Source organism: Phyllobates terribilis, unplaced genomic scaffold (genome assembly GCF_046119375.1).
Source record: "Phyllobates terribilis strain yellow unplaced genomic scaffold, ASM4611937v1 Scaffold_5__5_contigs__length_657084704, whole genome shotgun sequence".
NCBI classification, from domain to species: domain Eukaryota; kingdom Metazoa; phylum Chordata; class Amphibia; order Anura; family Dendrobatidae; genus Phyllobates; species Phyllobates terribilis.
The window spans coordinates 408,723,451-408,740,253 of NW_027362765.1; positions in this window are offsets into that span (position 1 = coordinate 408,723,451).

The window sequence follows — 16,803 nt, forward strand, 5'->3', positions numbered from 1 at the left end:
GACTTCCCCTCCTGGGAAGCTTTTGAGACAAGCCACTCTGCTGACTCCTGTGGACCGTAAGCCATGAACGTTAAGGGAAAGTCGTTTTACAGTTCCTGACTAACGTTCCTCTGCTGCTGATCAGACCAGGTTTCTGTGCCCCCTGGACCTCCAGCTACTGTTCTGTCACATTTCTCCCTTAGACTCTAAGTAACTAACTGACAGGAAAAAAACATTGCTCTGCCCTGGCCCAAACTCCTCCCCCTTTTGACTGGGCCAATCACCAATCTTCCTTAGGTTGCTGGGCAGACTTCCCCGTTACTACCCATACATACCAAGATTGGGGATGAGGTAGCCGTGGATACCAGGATTAGGGATAAGGAAGCCAAGCAAACCAGGATTGGGGATAAGGGAGCCATGCATACCACGATTGGGGATGAGGGAGCCATGCATACCATGATTGGGGATGAGGGGTGCCATGCATACCAGGATTGGGGATGAGGGAGCCATGCATACCATGATTGGGGATGAGGGGTGCCATGCATACCAGGATTGGGGATGACCGAGCCATGCATACCAGGATTGGGGATGAAGGAGCCATGGATACCAGGATTGGGGATGAGGGAGCCATGCATAGCAGAATTGGGGATGAGGGGTGCCATACATACCAGGATTGGGGATGAGGGAGCCATGCATACCAGGATTGGGGATGAGGGAGCCATGCATACCAGGATTGGGGATGAGGGAGCCATGCATACCAGGATTGGGGATGAGGGAGCCATGCATACCAGGATTAGGGATGAGGGGTGCCATGCATACCAGGATTGGGGATGAGGGAGCCGTGCATATCAGGATTGGGGATGAGGGAGCCATGCATACCAGGATTGACGATGAGGCAGTCATGCATACCAGGATTGGGGATGAGGGGTGCCATGCATACCAGGATTGGGGATGAGGGGTGGCATGCATACCAGGATTGTGGATGAGGGGTGCCATGTATACCAGGATTCGGATGAGGGGCCATGCATGCCAGGATAGGGATGAGGAGTGCCATGCATATCAAGATAGGGATGAGGGATGGGGTGCCATGCATACCAGGATAGGGATGAGGGGTGCCATGCATACCAGGATTGGGGGTGAGGGGTGCCTTGCATACCAGAATTGGGGATAAGGGGTGCCATGCATACCAGGATTGGGGGTGAGGGGTGCCATGCATACCAGGATTGAGAGTGAGGGATGCCATGCATACCAGGATTGGGGGTGAGGGGTACCATGCATACCAGGATTGGGGGTGAGGGTTGCCATGCATACCAAGATTGGGGGTGAGGGGTGCCATGCATTCTAGGATTGGGGGTGAAGGTGCCATGCATACCAGGATTGTGATGAGGGGTGCCATGCATACTAGGATAGGGATGAGGGGTGCCATGCATACCAAAATAGGGATGAGGTGTGCCATGCATACCAGGATAGATATGAGGGGAGCCATGCATTACATGACAGGGATGAGGGGTGCCATGCATACCAAGATAGGGATGAGGGGTGCCATGCATACCAGGATTAGTGATGAGGGGTGGCATGCATACCAGGATAGATATGAGGGGAGCCATGCATTACATGACAGGGATGAGGGGTGCCATGCATACCAAGATAGGGATGAGGGGTGCCATGCATACCAGGATTAGTGATGAGGGGTGGCATGCATACCAGGATTGGGGATGAGGGGTGCCATGCATACCAGGTTTTGGATGAGGGGCCATGCATATCAGGATAGGGATGAGGAGTGTCATGCATACCAGGATGAGGGACCATACATACCAGAATAGGGATGAGGGATGGGGTACCATGCATACCAGGATAGGGATAAGGGGTGGCACGCATAACAGGATTGGGGGTGAGGGGTGCCTTGCATACCAGAATTGGGGATGAGGGGTGCCATGCATACCAGGTTTGGGGGTGAGGGGTGCTATGCATACCAGGTTTGGGGGTGAGGGATGCCATGTATACCAGGATTGGGGGTGAAGGGTGCCATGCATACCAGGATTGGGGGTGAAGGGTGCCATGCATACCAGGATTGGGGGTGAGGGGTGCCATGCATACCAGGATTGGGGGTGAGGGATGCCATGCATACCATGGTAGGGGGTGAGGGGTGCCATGCATACCAGGATTGGGGGTGAGGGGTGCCATGCATACCAGGATTGGGGGTGAGGGGTGCCATGCATTATAGGATAGGGATGAGGGGTGCCATGCATATCAAGATAGGAATGAGGGGTGCCATGCATACCAGGATAGATATGAGGGGAGCCATGCATTACAGGATAGGGATGAGGGGTGCCATGCATACCAAGATAGGAATGAGGGGTGCCATGCATACCAGGATGGGGATAAGGGGCCATGCATACCAGGGTAGGGATGAGGAGTGCCATGCATACCAGGATGAGGGATACCATACATACCAGGATAAGGATCAGGGATGGGGTACCATGCATACCAGGATAGGGATGAGGGGTGCCATGCATACCACGATTGAGCGTGAGGAGTGCCATGCATACCAGGATTGGGGTGAGGGGTGCCATGCATTCCAGGATTGGGGGTGAAGGTGCCATGCATTACAGGATAGGGATGAGGGGTGCCATGCATACCAAGATAGAGATGAGGGGTGCCATGCATACCAGGATAGATATGAGGGGAGCCATGCATTACAGGATAGGGATGAGAGGTGCCATGCATACCAAGATAGGGATGAGGGGTGCCATGCATACCAGGATGGGGATGAGGGGTGCCATGCATACCAGGATAGGATGGTGGGAACAGGATGGGGGCAGCACAAATATTAGAAGGGGGGCAGCACATACCAGCATGGGAGACCATACACCAATAAAAATGCTCGCCACCCGGGCGTAGAACGGGTTCAATAGCTAGTATCTATATATCCATCTATCTATCAATCTATCTATCCATATATCCATATATCCATATCTATCTATCTAGTTATCTGTATATCTATCTAATCTATATCTATATATTGATGGATATATGGATAGATCGATAGATAGATATAAGGATAGCTAGAAATATGTAAGTGAGATATATAATCAGTACTTTGCGTGTGTACCTTACTGTACATGTAATTTATTAATAATTGAAAAAAATTGTGTGGGATCCCCCTAAATTCTATTAAGCAGCAGAGTGAAAGTGGACAGCTGGGGCTGATGTTTATAGCCTGGGAAGAGGATAATACCAATGGAGCTTCCCAAGCTCTTAATATCAGCCCACAGCTGTATAATTAGCCTTTACTGGTTATTAAAATGGGGGACCGCCAAAAAATTTGATGTGGGGCCCCCCCTATAATTATTAACCAGCAAAGGCTAGGCAGAAAGCTGTGGGCTGATACTAATAGTCAGGGAAGGGACCATGGATATTAGCCCCCTTCTGAGGCCAAAAACATCAGCTCTCAGCCATCTCATAAATGGCGCAGCCATAAGATGCGCCAATTTTGGCGCTTAGCCACCCCTCTTCCCACTTGCCCTGGTGCGGTGGCAAGTGAGGTAATAGGCTTGGGGTTCATGTCAGCCTTGTATTGGCAGCTGACATGAAACCCTGGATAGTAATGGAGAGGCATCTATAGGACGCTCCCATTACTGACCCCCATGGTAAGGTTTAGAAATAAACACACGGCTTGAAAAAAATCCTTTATTTGAAATAAAAGTCCACACGGTTTTAATAATTTATTTGAAAATGAAAAATACTGTATACTCACCTAACGCTTAATCCGCTGAAGCCATTGTCACCTGTAAAAAATAGAAAATAAAAAAACATATCCCTCACCTGTCCGCCGTGATGACATAATCGCGAGTGTCCCACGGTGATCACTTGTAGGACAGTCACATCAGGCTCTACAAGACGGCAGGCTATACACTGACACAGGAGTGTTATCACTCCTGTGTCAGTGTACAGCGCTGAGCTACCAGGAGAGAAGTCACCAGAGTTCAATCAGCTAATGAGCTCCGATGACCTCACTTACAGCACCACAGCTGAGTGAGAATTTTCTGATGTGGCAGTGGAGTCAGTGAGGTCACATGAACTCATCAGCTGATCAACTTGTGTGACCTCTCTCCTGGCAGCTCAGCGCTGTACACTGCATGAGCAATGATGCTCCTGTCAGTGTATCACCGGCTGCTGAATCGAGTGGTCACATCTCACAAAGTGGTTGTCCTATTCATGAGATCTGCATGGAACACTTGTGATTACGGCAGATAGGTGAGGATTATGGTGGTTTATTATTTTTTCTTTATTACAGGAGACAGGGGCATCGGGGATTAGGCGTTAAGGTTTGTGATGGGCGAGCACTAAAATGCTCGTGTGCGCGTTGCTCAGGTCGAGCACATTGGAATACTCGGGTGCTCTACCAGAGCAACGAGCCCAATGTAAGTCTAGGGGAAACTCAAGCATTTTTCAGGCGGCTTCCCCTGGCGGTCTGCAGAGGGCCTAAAAATTGCCCAAATCGATGGGAACAGTGCTGAAATGGCATGGGAAAAGCATGGGGAAGACCCCTCGAAGCATTTCTGACTCCCAGGTCACGGCTGTCAACAATGTTGTCAGAGGTATTATGCCCCTTTTACGGACAATAAAACATACTAAAACAAAACCAAAATGGATTTTCCTGGGAAATGTGTTAAGGAACTTCCTTTCCAGGATAATGACTTGTATATAAGGCAAAATAAAAAAACAAAAACAAAAATACTCCTCCACACCTTGGGCTATGTTCACACATAGCATTTTTGATGCGTTTTTGCACTTTTGCATTGCTTTCAACCGTGACATATGCATACACCGGGAAATGTCATTTTAACATTTTACTACCTTATTTGGCCACGTGTGTGAAACATGAACAGACACATCCTGTTTCATTTATGAATAAGGGACTCTGAAAGTCACAAAGCCTATTTTTATAGGGTAATCAGGTGGCCTTTACTATTCTTAAAGGACCAGCAGTCGGCCCTGACTATTCTTAAAGAGCCATCAGCCGGCTAGGCTTTGGTGTTCCCATTATTAAAGAGTGGGTCTCCTATATTGTTATTGCGTATGCAGTGAGTGGCAGAACTGCCCAAAATATGGACGCACCCCAATACCCCTTTGAAGAAACTTAGAGGAGGGCCTCCTGAAAGCAATATTCCCATTATTAGGAAGTGGTTCTCCCATTGTGTTTGCCTATGCAGTGAATGCAAGGGTTGCCAAAAATTTGGAGGCACTCCAATGCCCCATGGAAGAGACGTGGAGGTCAGAGGGCCTCCTGAAAACAATGTTCCCATTATTAGGAAGTGGGGTTCCCATTGTGTTTGCCTATGCAGTGAATGCAAGGGTTGCCCCTTGGAAGAGACATGGAGGAGGGCCTCATAAAAAAATGTTCCCATTAGAAAGGAGCAGGTCTCCTATACTTGTAATGCCCATGCACTGTATGGGCTGACAAATATGTACCCCTGGTGGGGTATACATGAACATACTGTATAAAAAAAAATTTTTACAGGCATCATAAACACCCTTATGTGGGTGTTGCATCACGGACCACGGTCACCCTGCTGATATGGTGGTGGAGGATGAGGATGAAGAGAAGGAGGAGGACAAGAGCAAATAGCCAAAATCAGGAAGCGTATACCCATGTGTGGGTGTGAAAAGGTGCATGGGAATACACCTCCCAAAAAAAGACACTGGATTTGAATTTATTTCACGCTGCTATCATTCGGTGGTGTTGAGAAGTCTGGCCCAATCCAGCCCTTGTTCATTTTTATAAGAGTCAGCCTGTCAGGATTTTCAGTTGACAGGCGGATGCGCTTATCAGTTATAATTCCACCAGCGGCACTAAAAACCCGCTGTGATAAAACTCTAGTGGCAGGGCAGGCCAGGACCTTCAAGGCATAGAGAGCCAGTTCATTCCACGTATCCAGCTTGGATACCCAATAATTATAAGGCACAGAGGAATCACGGAGGACGTTGGTACGGTCGGCAAGGTACTCCCTCAGCATCTTCCCAAACTTTGCACTCCTTGTGAGAGTACCCCGCGCCTCAGGGCTTGTGCGATGGGGACATCACACACCAGTCAATCCCTAAACCAGGGATTGAAGCGTTAAGAGGACAATTTGCATATTCCAGGTGCCTTCTGGGAAAAGCGAAGAGTCTCCTTCAGCTAGAAGATCATTAGGTACAGCCGGGACCAGCTGCTTGGAAAGCATCGCCAAACCAGGGATTGAAGCGTTAAGAGGACAATTTGCATATTCCAGGTGCCTTCTGGGAAAAGCGAAGAGTCTCCTTCAGCTAGAAGATCGTTGGGTACAGCCGGGACCAGCTGCTTGGAAAGCATCGCCAAACCAGGGATTGAAGCGTTAAGAGGACAATTTGCATATTCCAGGTGCCTTCTGGGAAAAGCGAAGAGTCTCCTTCAGCTAGAAGATCGTTGGGTACAGCCGGGACCAGCTGCTTGGAAAGCATCGCCAAACCAGGGATTGAAGCGTTAAGAGGACAATTTGCATATTCCAGGTGCCTTCTGGGAAAAGCGAAGAGTCTCCTTCAGCTAGAAGATCGTTGGGTACAGCCGGGACCAGCTGCTTGGAAAGCATCGCCAAACCAGGGATTGAAGCGTTAAGAGGACAATTTGCATATTCCAGGTGCCTTCTGGGAAAAGCGAAGAGTCTCCTTCAGCTAGAAGATCGTTGGGTACAGCCGGGACCAGCTGCTTGGAAAGCATCGCCAAACCAGGGATTGAAGCGTTAAGAGGACAATTTGCATATTCCAGGTGCCTTCTGGGAAAAGCGAAGAGTCTCCTTCAGCTAGAAGATCGTTGGGTACAGCCGGGACCAGTTGCTTGGAAAGCATCGCCAAACCAGGGATTGAAGCGTTAAGAGGACAATTTGCAGATTCCAGGTGCCTTCTGGGAAAAGCGAAGAGTCTCCTTCAGCTAGAAGATCGTTGGGTACAGCCGGGACCAGTTGCTTGGAAAGCATCGCCAAACCAGGGATTGAAGCGTTAAGAGGACAATTTGCAGATTCCAGGTGCCTTCTGGGAAAAGCGAAGAGTCTCCTTCAGCCAGAAGATCGTTGGGTACAGCCGGGACCAGCTGCTTGGAAAGCTTGGCCAAACCAGGGATTGAAGCGTTAAGAGGACAATTTGCAAATTCCAGGTCCCTTCTGGGAAAAGCGAAGAGTCTCCTTCAGCTAGAAGATCGTTGGGTACAGCCGGGACCAGCTGCTTGGAAAGCATTGCCAAACCGCCTGACGGCGTGCGAATTTGTTTAATTTGTTTATCCTATGGCATCACAAGAAAGAAGACAGACATCAAGTCAGCAGGGACAAGGAGCAGCATGGCAGATGTGACAACCTACATGGTGAGCTGCAACATGTGCTACATGTTCACAGATCGACCAGAAGCTGAAACCAACTTCACCTGCCAGAAGTGTAGACTACTGGCTCTTTTAGAAGAAAAGGTGCGGGGACTGGAAGAAAGAATTGCGACATTAAAACTCATCAAGGAAAATGAAGACTTCCTGGACAGAACAGAAGCGTCACTACTGGTCACGGAAAGTGAAGGAAGCGTCAGAGAACCTCCAGAGGCAGACAAGTGGAGGCAAGTGACCAAAAGAAGCAAGAAGACCATGGAGACACCACCAACCACACAACTGAGAAACAGATTCCAAGGACTTGTGGAGGACGAAGATGGCACACCTAAGGATGAGGCACTACCAGCAAGCAAAAAAGAAAAGAGCCCCCAGAAACACAAAGAAGCGACAAGAAAAAGGACAGCCAAGAAGGGAAGAAGAGTGGTGGTGGTGGGAGACTAACTACTGAGAGGAACAGAAGCAGCTATCTGCAGACCGGACATAACCGCAAGAGAAGTATGCTGCCTCCCAGGGGCGAAGATCAAGGATGTTACCGATAGGATACCGAAGCTCATCAGTTCCAAGGATGTCCACCCATTTCTTCTGATACATGTTGGCACCAATGACACGGCAAAGAAGGACCTACCGACAATCTGCAAGGACTTTGAAGCATTGGGGAAGAAAGTAAAAGAACTGGATGCGCAGGTAGTTTTTTCTTCTATCCTTCCAGTAGACGGGCATGGCGTCAGGAGATGGAACAGGATCCTTGATGTGAACAACTGGCTGAGACGATGGTGCAGACAACAAGGATTTGGATTCCTGGACCACGGTGTGAATTACCTCTATGACGGACTCCTTGCCAGAGACGGACTGCACCTCAACAAACCCGGAAAACACACATTCGCCAGGAGACTCGCAACACTCATCAGGAGGGCGTTAAACTAGAAGAAGAGGGGATGGGAAGAAAAACGGCGGACACGAACATGCAACCAGAGAACATACTAATGAAAGATATGAAGTGCGACAAAGAAGGTCCAAGACAAGATACTTGGAAGGGAGGTAAGAAAATTTCTAATATAATCCACAGGGAGAAGATTGGAACAAAACAAAATCGTGTAAACTGCGTGCTAGCAAATGCCAGACGCCTGACAAACAAGATGGATGAACTGGAAGCAGAAATATCTACAGGTAACTATGACATAGTGGGAATAACATGGTTAGATGAAAGCTATGACTGGGCAGTTAACTTACAGGGTTACAGTCTGTTTAGAAGGGATCGAAGAAATCGAAAAGGGGGTGGAGTCTGTCTATATGTAAAGACGTGTCTAAAGCCTACAATACGGGAGGATGTATGGGAGGGAAATGAGGAGGTCGAGTCCTTATGGGTGGAGATACATGGGGCAAAAAACAATAATAAAATTATCATAGGAGTCTGTTATAAACCACCAAATATAGCAGAAGCCACGGAAAGTCTATTAATGAGACAAATAGACGAAGTAGCAAAAAATAACGAGGTGATTATTATGGGGGACTTCAACTACCCCGATATAGACTGGGAAACCGAAAGCTGTAGATCTCAGAAAGGAAACAGGTTTCTGTCAATTATCAAAGACAATTATTTGTCACAACTTGTGCAGGAACCAACTAGAGGGACGGCCCTTTTAGACTTAATATTAACTAACAGGCCAGACAGAATAACTGAGGTGCAGATCGGGGGGCACCTGGGAAATAGTGACCACTACATTATACAATTCCACATATGCTTCAGTAGGGTGCCCAGCAAGGGGGTCACAAAAACACTGAACTTCAGGAGGGCAAAGTTTGATCAGCTAAGAGATGCCCTTCACCTTATAGACTGGGATAGTATCTTTAGTATTAGGAGCACGGATAGAAAATGGGAAATTTTCAAAACAGTCCTACATAGTCACTGTAGAAGGTACATACCTTATGGGAATAAAAGGGCTAGGAATAGGAGGAAGCCCATGTGGCTAAATAAGGAAGTCAAGAGGGCAATGAAAAACAAAAAAAGGGCTTTCGGTAAACTTAAACAAGAAGGCAGCGAGGAAGCGCTAATATCTTATAGGGAAAAAACAAAATCTGTAAGAAACAAATAAGAATAGCAAAAGAGGAGACAGAGAGACTAATTGCCAAGGAAAGTAAAACGAATCCCAAACTGTTCTTTAACTATATAAACAGTAAAAGGATTAAAACTGATGGAGTTGGCCCATTGAAAAATAACCTGGGTAAAATCATAGAGGGCGATGGGGGTAAAGCAAACCTACTCAATAGCTTCTTCTCCACTGTTTTCACAAAAGAAAACAATTTATCGGAGGAAATGCAGAGTGGTAAAGTAAACTCTCTGCTAAATATCACCCACCTAACCCAGGAAGAAGTTCTGAAACGCCTAGATAATATCAAAATAGACAAGTCACCAGGCCCAGATGGCATACACCCCCGGGTACTAAAAGAATTAAGTAATGTGATAGACAGGCCACTGTATCTTATATTCAAGCACTCTTTATGGACAGGGACTGTCCCACTAGACTGGCGCCAAGCAAATGTGGTACCAATATTCAAAAAGGGGTGTAAAAGTGACCCTGAGAACTATAGACCAGTAAGCTTAACGTCTGTTGTGGGTAAATTGTTTGAAGGATTTCTTAGAGATGCTATTGTAGAATATCTTAATGATAATAACTGTCTAACTCCATATCAACATGGATTCATGAGGGATCGCTCCTGCCAAACAAACCTGATCGCCTTCTACGAGGAAGTGAGCTCACAGCTGGACCGGGGAGAGTCAGTGGATGTTGTATACCTTGACTTCTCCAAAGCGTTTGATACCGTGCCACACAAAAGGTTAGTATATAAAATGAGAATGCTTGGTCTGGGGGATAATGTGTGCAAGTGGGTAAATAGCTGGTTGAGTGATAGAAAGCAGAGGGTGGTTATCAATGGAGTAAGCTCAGGGTGTGTCAGGGTTACTAGCGGGGTGCCTCAAGGGTCTGTCTTGGGCCCTATATTATTTAACATATTTATTAATGATCTAGTGGAAGCGTTGCATAGTAAAATAGCAATATTTGCAGATGATGCTAAACTTTGCAAAGTAGTTAATACAGATGAGGATAGGGCAGAGCTACAGGAAGATTTAGATAAATTGGGGAATTGGGCCAAAAAATGGCAAATGGGGTTCAATGCCGATAAATGTAAGGTCATGCACATGGGAAAGAAAAACAGCAGTCACCCATACATATTAAATGGGAAACCGTTGGGGAAATCTGACATGGAGAAGGACCTGGGTGTCTTGGTTAATAGCAAATTTAATTGGAGTGCCCAGTGTCAGGCAGCAGCTGTGAAGGCAAATAGAGTCATGGCATGCATCAGAAGAGGAATAGGGGCATATGATGAGAACATTGTTCTTCCTCTGTATAAAGCGCTGGTAAGGCCACACTTAGAATATTGTGCACAGTTCTGGTCTCCGGTGCTCAGGAAAGACATATTGGAGCTAGAGAGGGTACAAAGGAGGGAGACTAAGGTAATAAAGGGAATGGAGGGACTAGAATACCCAGAGAGGTTGTCAAAATTAGGCCTATTTACGTTGGAAAAGAGAAGGCTTAGGGGAGACCTCATAAACATGTATAAATACATCAGGGGGCAGTACAGAGATCTCTCCCATGACCTGTTTATACCAAGGATGGTGACAAAGACAAGGGGGCACACTATGCGTCTGGAGGAAAGGAGGTTCCTGCACCAGCATAGAAGGGGATTCTTTACGGTCAGAGCCGTGAGACTCTGGAACTCTCTGGGAGAGAAAGTGGTGATGTCCAACTCACTTAATGAGTTCAAGAGAGGCCTGGACGCCTTTCTTGAGAACAATAAAATTACATCTTATACTTAGTGATAGTTAATTAATCCAGGGATTTAATCTGACTGCCAGATTGGTGTCGGGAAGTGAATTTTTCCTCAGTGATGTAAATTGGCCTATACTGCATGGGTTTTTTTTGCCTTCCCCTGGATCAACGCTGCGGAATAGCTGCAGTGCACAAGAAATAGGCTGAACTGGATGGACGCTTGTCTTTTTTCGGCCTTATAAACTATGTAACTATGTAACTATGAAGCTGCAAACTCTGCTGAAACACGGCAAGGGCGGCGGAAGCTATAGGTGACTTTCTAAAATGGGCACACAGGCGGCGTACTTTAACAAGCAGATCCGGCAGCTCCAGGTAGGATTTGAGAAACCTTTGAACCACGAGGTTAAGCACATGGGCCAGGCATGGTACGTGTGTGAGCTCACCTCAGAGCCGCCACCAGGTTCCGGCCATTGTCACACACGACCATGCCTGGCTGTAGGCTCGGTGGTGTGAGCCACAGATCTGCCTGCTCTTTCAGAGCTGTCCACAACTCTTCAGCATTGTGTGTTTTGTCACCTAAGCATATTAGCTTCAGCACAGCCTGTTGCTGCTCGTCTGAGGCAGTGCTGCAGTGCTTCCAGCTTGTGACTGATGTGGCCATTTCGGAGATGGAGGCTGAAGATGAGGAGGAGGCTGAGGAGGATGAGGTGCAGGAGCTGTAGACTGTGGAAGCTACCCTGATTGACCTAGGGCCGGCAATCCTTGGCGTCGGGAGTAGTGTTGAGCCACCCCCGTAGTGTTCGAGTTCGGTTCGGTTCGTCGAACACCCGTGTGTTCGCCGAACTGTTCGTCGAACTGTTCGTCGAACACCTTCGAACACCATTAAAACCAATGGCAGGCAAACAAAAACACATAGAAACACATAGAAAACACCTTCAAAGGTGTCCAAAAGCTGACAAACTGCTCAGAAGACATAACTAACACATGGAAAAGTGACAAGTACATATAGTCATGCGAAAATAAAAGAGGTGGAGGAGTAAAAGGAGGGGGAGACACAGATATAGGCATGTCATGCCCTTCTAAAATCCAAAAAGTGAGAAGCCGACACGGCCAGTCCGCTCCTGCCCGTGCCACCTCCGTGTCGCCGGGTTTGTGCCAGAGCCGCGGTGAACCCTGACGGCCAGCCCCCCTCTCCCAATACTGGTGCCTGTCCGCTGGTGGGTCGAGCGAGCCCCCCTGTGGTGGAGGCAGCTCTAAGCTTTTTAATTTAAATTGTCTCTCTAATTTGAATGAATACACTTTAAATCCATTTACAAGGATCTATTGGAGGGCAAGTCTCATGCCAGCAGCCGCGGTAATTCCAGCTCCAGTAGCGTCCACTAAAGCTGCTGCAGTTAAAAAGCTTTTATAAGGATCGAGCTCGGCTGTCCACCGCAAGGCATCCTACTGCCAGTCCCAGCCCCTATGCCTTGGGGTGCCTCCTGATGCTCTTCACTAAGTATCCCATGGTCCCGAAGCATTTCCTTTGAAAAAATTAAGTGTCTAAACTACAGGTGGTGCAGCTTGCTTAACAGCCGGGATAATCCGCTCACTAGCAGACACTGCTACTAGGCACAAAGTATTTCCTGGGCTAGATGCAGTTAAAAATTTGTAATTAGATACTCTCGTTGGATGCTGAGAAAGCATTCCATAGAGTCTCCTGGCACGCCATATATGATTCTCTTAAAAAGCTTGGGGTAGGGGTCTAGGGGACCCTTTTATAGCCAAAATCACGGCCCTGTATCGCAATACGTCACCTAGGCTGAAGATAAATGGAACTGTAGCACCCTGAGGGCTCGGTTGCTACAGACGTATTGCACCTCACCCAGAGGTGTGATATCTCACTCTCAGGTAAGGATGGAGTGTGGATCAGGACCCGACACCTGCATGCATTACACCACATTGCCGTGGGGCAGGGCGACCAATATGCCCCTGAGATGAGCACGACAGTCCCTGTCCCTGGCTGGAGTGGGGGGAGGGAACACTGAGGAAGGGGAACCCTGTAGTGCAGGAGCAGGGAGGAAGCAGTTCCTGGGTGCATTGAGAAGGGAGTATAAAAGGTGGGCACCATCTTAGTTCAGTGCAGAGAAGTCTGAGCAGAAGTGGCAGGGAGCAGGGGCTCTGCATGAGCTCTGCTCCGGAGGCGGGCCTAGTAACAGAGGCCCAGGCCTGGAAGAGGGAGAAGGAAGGAAGAGGAGCGGAGAAGGCTCCAGGAACGAGGAATGAAGGGATCCCAGGGGTGCGGACGGGCGAGTCGCCACCGCACGCCCGAATCCACCTGCGTGGAGGGGTCAGGCCAAAGGGGGAGACCGGTCCCCGAACTAGTGGAGGCAGGAAACGACCCTCAGCTAGAAACCGGAGGCTCTGACATTTTATGTGGCGCAGCCCCTCGCTACACCCGCTAGGAAGGCACCACATAGGGTCAGGGAAACTGGCGCCAAGTTTACCAAGAGGAGGCCCGAGGCAGCCGGACAGAAGTGTTGGTAAGAAAGGCCAGACAAAGGACACACAAAGGGGGTCCTGTGAAGTGCTCCAAAGTTATCTGGGAGTTGTCTGAGCCCCTCACCTGGTGAGCACAGTACGACGTGGGCAGCCGTTACCTGCAGACGTGGTCTGGATAATAAGAACTGTGAGTAAAGGCCCTGAACTGCATCACTGACTCCGTGTCGTTACTGCTGCTGCCCTGCACCATCACCCCCATCCTCCGCATACACTGCCCTGAGGCTATACTCCTCCCGTGGGGAGTTATGCTACGCTCTGCTGCACCCACAACACCAGCCTCAGTGGTCTGCCCTGTAGCGGCGGTTCACTCTGACCGCAATCCAGGGGTGGCGTAGTCGGACATTTAAACATGAAAACCACATAAATAGTTCCGCCACTGGTTTGACCGCCCTGAGCCACGGAACCGGGTCGCCGCCACGAAGACTACAACCACCAGCATCCACCAAAAAGGGTCCGGCTCCGGGTGTCCCAAGGCCCAGGGGGTGCGTCAGAACATTTTCATCACCTTTCACAATCACCAATGGGACAAGGCAGTGATGTCCTCTGTCCCCTCTCTTATACATCCTAGTGACGGAGCACCTGCTCTCATCAATTCGCCATAACCCCAATATTAGGTGGATTGAGGTGGGAGGCACCGAGTACAAGTGCTCTCTATTTGCTGATGATGTCCTAGTATATATCACTCAATCACATATATCCATCCATGCTGTTATGGCTGAAATAGATCACTTTGTTACGTGGTAAAATTTTAAAATCAATGCAGCGAAGTCTGAGGCCCTCGATGTCTCCCTCCCCAAATCCATATAGGATTCCATCCAGTCCAACTTTCCCTTTGCCTGGCCCTCACAGGGTATCAAATACTTAGGAATTCCTATTCATAGAGACCTCTCCCATCTATGTTATCTTAATTTTGGGCCCTTTATTGAACAACTCCATACAGACCACGGTTGGCAAGTTAGAACTGTAAGATTCACTACGTGAACCACTGGTGTTTTGTGGAAAAGCACATGTACACTGCGTTCCAAATTATTATACAAAAAGTGTTTATGAGTGATAAGGGAAGAATTTGTTTGTCAGTTAAACTCATTGATGGTGATGTGTGTCAGGGCTCTTTATATCACTGTAAGCAATTGCAGACACCTGTGCTAATTAGTTTGGCAGGTGTGTCCAATGAAAGGCAAGACTACTTAAGAAGGCTCTCTCACATTATTAAGCAGCCTACATTTTCTGCCAAAATGGGAAAGAAAAAGGATGTGTCGGCTGCTGAGAAGCAACAAATTGTGGAGTGTTTAGGTCAAGGCATGACTACAATCAACATTGTGCGATGATCAGGATGAAGTGTCTTGGCAATCAAGAAGTATGTAGCTGATTCACAGTACACACGTGTGCGTGCTGATAAGGGCAAATTGAGGACTCTTTCCTACAGGCAATTACGTCAGGTTGAAAGAGCAGCGGCAAAAAAGCCTTGTCATAGCAGCAGACAAGTTTTTGAAGCTGCTTGTGCCTCCAACGTCCCCCGAACAACAAGATGCAGGGTCCTTCAGAGGTTTGCAGCTGTGCATGCGCCATCCTGTCGACCTCCTCTATCCACTTCACACAAGCAGAAACGGCTCCAGTGGGCCAAACATTACATGAAGACTGATTTCAAAACTGTTTTGTTCACGGATGAGTGCCGTGCAGCGCTCGATGGTCCAGATGGATGGAGTGGAGGATGGCTGGTTGATGGACACCCCACGCAAACACGGCTACAGCGCCAAGAAGGAGGAGGTGGAGTAATGTTTTGGGCTGGAATCATGGGGAGAGAGATTGTCGGCCCCTTTAGGATCCCTGAAGGCGCTAAAGATGAACTCCATAATGTATGTGGATTTTCTCAAACAGCACTTCCTGCCATGGTTCAAGAAGAAGAACCGTGTATTTCACAGCAAGATCATTTTTCTGCATGATAATGCACCATCTCATGCTGCACATAAAACATCTGCATCTCTGGCTGATATGGGCATAAAAGGGGACAAACTTATGGTGTGACCCCCATGCTCCCCTGACCTCTACCCCATTCAGAACCTTTGGAGCATCATTAAAAGGAGTGTCTATGATGGCGGGAGGCAGTTCACATCTAAGCAACAGCTCTGGGAGGGTATTCTGTCCTCATGCAAAACAATTGAAGCAGAAACCATCCAAAACCTGACAAATTCAATGGACGAGAGAGTTCAGAAGCTCCTTTCGAACAAGGGGTCCTATGTGAAAATGTAACATCACCTAGAATAAAGTTTTGAGTTGAAAACTGTTTGATTTCAGTTTCTAACAACCTGCTAATGCTTATAATTTCAAAAATGACCATTGTTTTGGTCTTTATTAAAATGAAAAGGTTGATCGAAAAGTTTGGGGGATCTAAGAGTGTGGCAACCCAGTAGTCATGATTACTTTGAATTCTGACAATATGAGGGTCATGCTGCAGGTAGTGCAGCAAGAAGGCACTTATGTGCCTTGCGCATCTCGGAGCCCCAAAATTATTTTCCGGGCTAGATGCAGCTAAAAATAATTTTTAATTTTAAATCTGGTGAAGCTTTAGTATAGATGGCCTAATAGGATCAGTGCTGCACACTGCTACAAAGCCCAAATTATTTTCCAGTCAAGATACAGATAAACATGATTAGTAATTTGAAAGCTTAAAACGGTTGGTAGGGTGATTTTAACCAATCATCAAGCTTTTACTCTCCCCAGGATGACACAGGGGTAGAAAAGTCGTTTCGGATCCATGATTTGTTCATCTTTATGAACGTGAGTCTGTCTACATTATCAGTGGAGAGCCGCGTGCGCTTATCTGTCAGCACACCACCAGCAGCGCTGAACACACGTTCAGACAGAACGCTGGCTGCGGGGCATGACAAGATCTCCAAGGCGTAAGTGGCGAGCTCCGGCCATTTATCCAGATTGGAAGCCCAAAAAGAGCAAGGGTCCAGTGACACAGTCGTGGCTTCAATGTTTACTTGGAGATACTCCTGTACCATCGTCTCTAGGCGTTGACTATGTGTCAGACTTCTTGTCTCCTGTGGCCTTGCAAAGGATGGG